Consider the following 8,158-nt stretch of genomic DNA (forward strand, 5'->3'; position numbering starts at 1 on the left):
TGGTAAACCATTTCCGCATCCTCTTATAAAATCTCCACATCCTTCTGGTAGTATAGCAACCAGAACTGTACACAATATTTTGAATGTGGCCGAATGAAAGTCCAATACAGGTGCAACACGATTTGTCAATGTTTGCCAGAGTACTCTATACCCTGACCAATGAGGGCAACCATGTAACATGTCTTTTTGACCACCTTATCCATTTGTGTTGCCACTTTCAGGATACTGTGAACTCTACACCCAAGTCCCTCTGTATGTGAACACTTCTAAGGCTTCTTCCAAAATATATCACCTCGCATTTATCCAGTTTAAATTCCATCTGCCATTTCTTTGCCCAAATCTCCAGCCTAGATCAGAGTGGGGTGCTGGAAAAGCACAGCAGGTCAGGCAGCATCCGAGGAGCAGGAAAATCGACGTTTCATGCAAAAACCCTTCATCAGGAATAGAGCTCCAGCCTATCTATATCCTGGTTTATCTTCTGGCAATCCTCCCCACTATCTAATCCTTGTGCCATCTACAAACGTACTAATCAGACCGCCTACATTCTCCACCATTTATACATATATGACAAATAACAGGGATCCCAGCACTGATCCCCGCAGGACACCACAGGTCACAGATCTCCAATCAGAAACATACCTTTCCACTGCTACTCTCTGTCTTCTATAACTAAGCCAGGTCTGTATCCATTTTACCAGCTCACTTTGGATCCCATGGGACTGCACTTTCTGTACGGGATCTTGTCAAAGGCCTTGCTAAAGTCCAGAGAGACAACATCTGCCGCCTTGCCCTCATCAATCATTTTTGTCACTTCCTCAAAAAAAACTCAATCAAGTTTATAAGACACAACCTTCCCCACACAAAGCCATGCTGCCATATTTTTTCCAAATATGAATAAACCCTGCCCCTCGGAATCTTCTTCAATTATTTACCTACCACTGATGTAAGGTTCACCAGCCTGTAATTTCCTGGATTATCCTGTTGCCCTCCTTAAACAAAGGAACAATGTTGGTTATTCTCCAGCCCTCTCGGAACTCTCCTCTGACTGAAGAGGATAGAAAGATTTTGTACGAGGACCCAGCAATTTCCTCATCTGCCTCCCTCAGCATTCTGAGATAGGTCCCATCAGGTCCTGGGGACATGTCTACCTTAATGCTTTTCCAAATACCCAACATCTCCTCCATTTTTGTATTGACATGCCCTACAGAATCAACAGACCCATCTCTAGACTCACCATCCACCATGTCCTTGCAGTAGATTTAACAAGCATGATTTCCCTTTTGTAAATCCACGCAGACTGGGGCTGATCGTCCCACTGTCTTCTCAGTGCTCTGACATAAAATCCTTGATAATTCACTCTTGCACTTTCCCCACTTCCGACATCAGACTCACTGGCCTATAATTTCCTGTTTTCTCTCAACTTCCCTTTTTAAATAATGGGATCACATTAGCTACTCTCCAATCTGTTGGAACTGTTCCAGAGTATATCCCACCAATGGATCCACTATTTTTGGGACCATGTTCTTCAGTATGCTGGGATATAGATGAATCTGCCTTGAGGATTTTACTCCAATCAATTCCCCCAACATCATTTCCCTCATCATACTGATTTCCTTCGGTTCCTCTCTCTCACTAAACACTGCGTTACCTCACATTTTTGGGATCTTATTAAAAAACATTTTTGTGGGATGTGGGCGTTGCTGGCTAGACCAGTATTTATTGCCCATCCCTAGTTGCCCCTTGAGAAGGTGGGGGTGAACTGCCTCCTTGAACTGTCAGAGTCCCATGTGCTGTAGGTAGACCCACAATGCCTTCAGGGAGGGAATCTAAGTTTTGACCCAGCGACAGTGTAGGAACGACAATATATTTCCAAGTCAGAATGGTGAGTGCAGAACCTGAAGGTGTTGATGCTCCCATGTATCTGCTGCTCCTGTCCTTGAAGATATAAGTGGTTATGTGTTTGGAAGGTGCTGTCTGAGGGTCTTTGGTGAATTTCTGCAGTACATCTTGTAGATAGTGCACACTGCTGTGACTGAGCATTGGTGGTGGAGGGAGTGAATGTTTGTGGATGCGGTGCCAGTCAAGCGGCTGCTTTGTCCTGGATGGTGTCAAGCTTCTTGAGTGTTGTTGGAGTTGCACCCATCCAGGCAAGTGGGGAGTATTCCATCACACTCCTGACCTGTGCCACTGTAGATGGTAGACAGGCTTTGGGGAGTCAGGAGGTGATTTACTCATACAGTCATAGAGTCCTGCATCACGGAGATAGGCCCTTCAGCTCAAACTGGTCCATGCTGACCAAAACATCCCATTTCCCTGAACTTGGCCCATATCCTTCTAATCCTTCTCTATCCATGTATTTGTCCAAATGCCTTTTAAATGCACATTCTCCCCGTGTCTGCGTGGGTTTCCTCCGGGTGCTCCGGTTTCCTCCCACAGTCCAAAAATGTGCAGGTTAGGTGAATTGGCCATGCTAAATTGCCCGTAGTGTTAGGTGAAGGGGTAAATGTAGGGGAATGGGTCTGGGTGGGTTGCGCTTCGGTGGGTCGGTGTGGACTTGTTGGGCCGAAGGGCCTGTTTCCACACTGTAAGCAATCTAATCTAATCTAATCTAATCTAATCTAAATGTTGTTAATGTACCCGCCTCAACCACTTCCACTGGCAGCTCATTCCGTTTGTGTATCACCCTCTGGGTAAAAAAGTAGCCCCTCAGGTTCCCTTTTATTCTTTCCCCTCTAACCTTAAACTGATACCCTCTCGTCCTCGATTCCCCAACCCTGGGAAAAAGACCGAATGCATTCACCCTATTCTTGCCTCTCATTATCTTATATACTTCGATAAAATAACCCCCTCATTTTAACTTGTCAACCTCTCCCTGTACCTCAGACCATTGAGACCTGGCAACATCCTTGTAAATTTCTTCTGCATTCTTTCCAGTTTAATAACATCCTTTCTATAGCAAGGTGACCAAAATTGAACACAATACTCTAAATGCGGCCACACCAACATCCTGTACAACTGCACCATAGCTTCCCAACTTCTATACTCAATGCCCTGACTGATGAAAGCCTCCTTCACTGCCCTGTCTACCTGGGACTCCACTTTCAGAGAACCGTGCACCTGAACTCCAAGGTCCCTCTGTTGCACTACACTCCTTAAGGCCCTACCATTCACCATGAAACTCCTACCTTGATTTGACTTCACAAAATGCAAAACCTCACACTTATTGATATTAAACTCCATATGCCATTTCTCAGCCCACTTCCCCAGCTGATCAAGGTCCTGCTGCAATTTCTGATGATCTTCCTCACTGTCCACGATACCACCTATTTTAGTGTCATCTGCAAACTTACAAAACATGCCTTATACATTCTCATCCAAATCACTGATACAGATAACAAACAGGAATGGGCCCAGCACTGACCCGTGAGGGTTGCCACAGTATTCCTAGCTTTTGACCTGCTTTCATAGCCATTGTATTTATATGGTGAGTCCAGTTGAATTTCTGGTCAATGATAACCCCCAGGATGTTAATAGTGGGGAGTCAGTGATGTTAACACCATTGAATGTCAAGGGGTGATGTTTACATTGTCTCTTATTTGTAACAATCATAGCCTAGCATTTGTGTGGTGTGAATATTACTTTCTACTTGTCAGCCCAAGCCTGGATAATGTCCAAATCTTGTTGCAGTTGAACATGGACTGCTTCAGTACCTGAGGAGTTGCAAATGACGCTGAACATTGTGCAATCATTGGCGAACATCCCCACTTCTGACCTCATTGATGAAGCAGCTGAAGATGGTTGGGCCTGGGACACTACCCTGAGGAGCTCCTGCAGAAATGTCCAGAGCTGAGATGACTGACCTCCAACAACCACAACCTTCTTCCCATGTGTCAGGTATGACTCCAGCCAGCAGAGAGTTTGCCCCCTGGATTCCCCGTTTTGCCAGGGGCTCCTTTCTGCCCCACTCGGTCGAATACAGCCTTGATTGTCAAGGGCTGTCACTCTCATCTCACCTCTGGAATTCAGCTCTTTTGACATTTTTGGGATGTTATTTTTGTCTTGTCTTCCTTTGTGAAGTTAGAACCAAATATGATTGGTCTGCCATCCCTTTGTTCCTTCTTATTACCCTTCCTGTTTCTGATCCTCAGAGACCTACACTTGTTTTTGTTAATATTTTCCTCGTCACATACCTATAGGCCCCGTTATCATCAGTTTGTATGTTCCCCACAAGTTTACCCTTGTGTCCTCTCTTGCCTCTTAGTCACTCCCTTTGTCCTTGTTGAATTGAAATCGCTCCCAGTTCTCAGGTCAGCTGCCCCTTCCTTGGATCTAATGCTGTCACTGATTCCCCTTGTTAACAGGATCAGGCCCCATTTCCCAGTCTGTTTTTGTACCAGGCAGGAATGAACTATTGTTGCATTTCCTCTATGAACTCTTCAAATGTTTGCCTGTCCACCATCATTCCTGTAAATAAGAACTGCAGTCTATCGCAGCCAACGGATGCATCTTATCATCACAGTTTCCTTCCTTTGGATTCATGATCCTCAACTCAGAATCAACAATGTCACCCTCCACCATAATGAAGAACATTAAGCTCACTCTTCCCCAAGGAGCCTCACACAGCTTGATTGCCAATTCTTCTTTTCTCATTGTACAATACGCAGTCTAGAATGGCTCCAGTTAGTTCCTCAATGTATTGATCCAGAAAAGCATTCAGTACACACTTGAGGAATCCTTCCTCGACGGTATTATTATTGATTTGGTTTACCAAATCTATATGCAGATTAAAGTGACCCAGAATTACAGCTGGACTGGTATTGCTTGCATCTCAAATTGCCTGTTTAATGCCCAAAATTGTATAGATATTATCGTTACCGTTTGCTGGCGAGTTTTATATACAACACCCACTGTCATTTTCTGTCCCTCATCATTTCTAAGCTCTGCCCATACAGACTCTACTTCACTGGAGCTAAGATCCTTCCTCACTATTGTATTCATGTCCTCTTTGACAAGCAATGCTACCTCACTTCCTTTTCCTCTTTGTTCCAAAAACCTGGATATTCAGTTCCAAAAACCTGGATATTCAGTTCCTATCCCTGGACACCCTGCAGCTACACTCACAAAGCCTGAAACCCTGCGCCTGGTACCATTTCTCTAGCCATAGATGAGACTGGGTCAGCCAGACTCTCCCTCAAGCTGATCTAGAGTTTTGATGAATATGAGTGATCTCAGTGAAACTCACAACTTACTTGAAGGGATAGACAGTGTTGATATGGGTGAGATGTCTCCCCTGGGTGGGGAATGGAGATTCAGGGGAAACAATTTAAAAATAGGGCAGACGTCACAAGCTGAGGAGAAATTGCTTTAGTCAGAGTGCTGTGAACCTTTGGAATTCTGTATTCCAGAGGACCGGGGAAGGTCAGTCTTTGAGTATGTTTAAAGTACAGATTGATAGAATTCTCATTACCAGCTCTGTACAGGTTTATGGGAATAAGGTAAGCTCAAAGTTTGTAAGAAGATTTGTGCTCGGGTGCTCGTTGTTGTGGTTCTGTTTGCCGAGCTGGGAATTTGTGTTGCAGACGTTTCGTCCCCTGTCTAGGAAAGATCACAGAAGCGCCTCACAGGAGGCTCCTAAGCACTGAGGATGTCACCTCGACAGGGGACGAAACGTCTGCAACACAAATTCCCAGCTAGGCGAACAGAACCACAACAATAGGGTAAGCTAGAACGTATTGAGTGGTGGGGAGCATTCGATGGGCTGAATGACCGACTCCTGTTCCTACCTGTATCAGTCTGTTTCCCAGTTATATCACCTTAATAGTTGATACTTTCCTCATTTCTCTGCATTGCCTGCAAATTCAGCCACCATCCCTTCAAATCTCTCAGCAACATCATTGATATTAATTATAAAAACCTTAGGGTCTGGGATAGAGCCATGTTGGATCCCACTCCTTATATCCTGATCTTGGACTAAGCCCCACTCTCTGCAACTGGATCCTCAGTTTCCTGACCCACAGGCCACAATCAGTGAAGATTGGGGGCAATATTTCATTCTCACTAACACTCAACACTGGAGCCCCCCAGGGATGCGTACTCAGCCCCCTACTGTACTCACTGTATACCCAAGATTGCGTCGCCAAATACCAGACTAATGCAATTTACAAGTTCACTGATGACACTACCGTAGTCGGTCGAATCTCAGATGGTAATGAAACAGACTACAATCGGGAGGTGGAAGACTTGGATGTATCACTACCTGGTATGGCAACTGTGCCATTCAAGATCGGAGACGGTTACAGAGAGTGGTGAACTCAGCCCAGACAATCACAAAGGCCAACCTCCCATCTATAGAATCCATCTACCAGGCCCACTGTCAAGGAAAGGCCGCCAGCATTCTCAAAGATCCATCCCACCATGACAATATTTTTCTACAGCCTCTACCATCGGGGAGAAGGTACAAAAGCCTGAACACACGCACCAGCCGGTTTCAAAACAGTTTCTACCCTCCTGTTGTTAGAATACTGAATGGACTCACTTAACATTCGCCTGTACCTATGTTTTTGTTTTTACCGCTGTTTCCCTATTATTTACTATTTATGTTACTGAACTCTGCGATTTGCCTGTATTGCTCACAAGACAAAGTTTTTCCCTGTGCCTCGGTACACGTGACAATACATTGAATTCAATTCAATGAAGAAGAACAATTGGTTTCAATTAGATGCTCATTGAACTTTTACCATTTTGAAAGTAACATATGGTTGAAGATCGAACATAGTTCACGGTGACTATGGTCCTTGATTGGGTCACGGTGAGAAGCTTTTGGTTCAATCATGATAGTTGTGACTTCTTTCTGTAAGTATCTGGGTTTTCAGGATTAAATAACAAGAACATTATTGGTCTCTCCCAAGATCATGACACTGGAAAATTCAGAGCTGCTCTGACCGTTTAAATTATTGTTTTATGGTGAAAGAGATCGAGCCAGATGTAATAAAACTAAGGGCTGGTGTTAGGTGGAAAAGTTGGTGAATTATTCATACATCATGACCTCAGGCTAAAGTTTCCCATTTATAATGTTGTACAAATTGTTCACATTACAGCTCGTCACAACATTAATTAATAGGTGTGTATCAAAACTCACAATGTACCTCAATAATGGCACACCAACAGGTTTGTTCAAATCTCTCGACAGATGGAACACTTTAAGCCTCTTTGAATTGTTTACAACAAACAATGGCTTTAAATTGCATTTACGTTTTGTATTTTGTGTGTTAAGAGCGGGGATACATGCTGTTGGTTTATGTTAGGTTTGTTTTGCAAGTGACGATGAGAAGCTTGGAGATTTGAAATAGAAACCGTAAACGCTGGAGAAACTCGGCAGGTCAGTCAACGTCAGTGAGAGAGAAACACAGTTAATGTTTCAGGGCAATGGCCCTCTGTCAGAACTGGAAGATACCAGGAATGTTCCAGGAAGTTGGAAAGTTCACACTTTCCATTTCTGATGAAAGGTCATTGACCTTGCGGCGTGATCTCTTGGTTATGAAGTGCTTTGGAATCTGCTGAGGCTGTGTACTTCCTTTAGCTGGAAGTGTTTGCATCTGGAAACACGATCCAGGAAGGCAGACAAGAGCCCTGCACACTCTTCAAAGGAGGGCAGAGAGCTTTGTAGCTCCCTAATCACCATTCCACCTCAACCTAGACCAGCCAAAATAAAAAAATCCCAAACCCTCACCTGAGGACTGTGTATGGGATCTTGCAGTGTACAAAATAGTTGCACCTTTTTATTTTGTGCTTAAAGTACTCTGAATTGGTTCATTAATGACCTCCACAGTTAAAAAAATAAATAAATGTAAGGTCTATTTTAGCTGAAAATGTGTCGCTGGAAAAGCACAGCAGGTCAGGTAGCATTCCAGGAGCAGGAGAATCGACGTTTCGGACATGAGCCCTTCTTCAGGAATGAGGAAAGTGTGTCCAGCAGGCTAAGATAAAAGGTAAGAAGGAGGGACTTGGGGGAGGGGCGTTGGAAATGCGATATGTGGAAGGAGGTCAAGGTGAGGGTGATAGGCCGGAGTGGGGGTGGGGGCAGAGAGAACAGGAAGAAGATTGCAGGTTAGGAAGGCGGTGCTGAGTTCGAGGGATTTGACTGAGACAAGGTGGCGGG

The sequence above is a fragment of the Chiloscyllium plagiosum genome, chromosome 15 (genome assembly GCF_004010195.1).
Source record: "Chiloscyllium plagiosum isolate BGI_BamShark_2017 chromosome 15, ASM401019v2, whole genome shotgun sequence".
In the NCBI taxonomy this organism is placed as follows: domain Eukaryota; kingdom Metazoa; phylum Chordata; class Chondrichthyes; order Orectolobiformes; family Hemiscylliidae; genus Chiloscyllium; species Chiloscyllium plagiosum.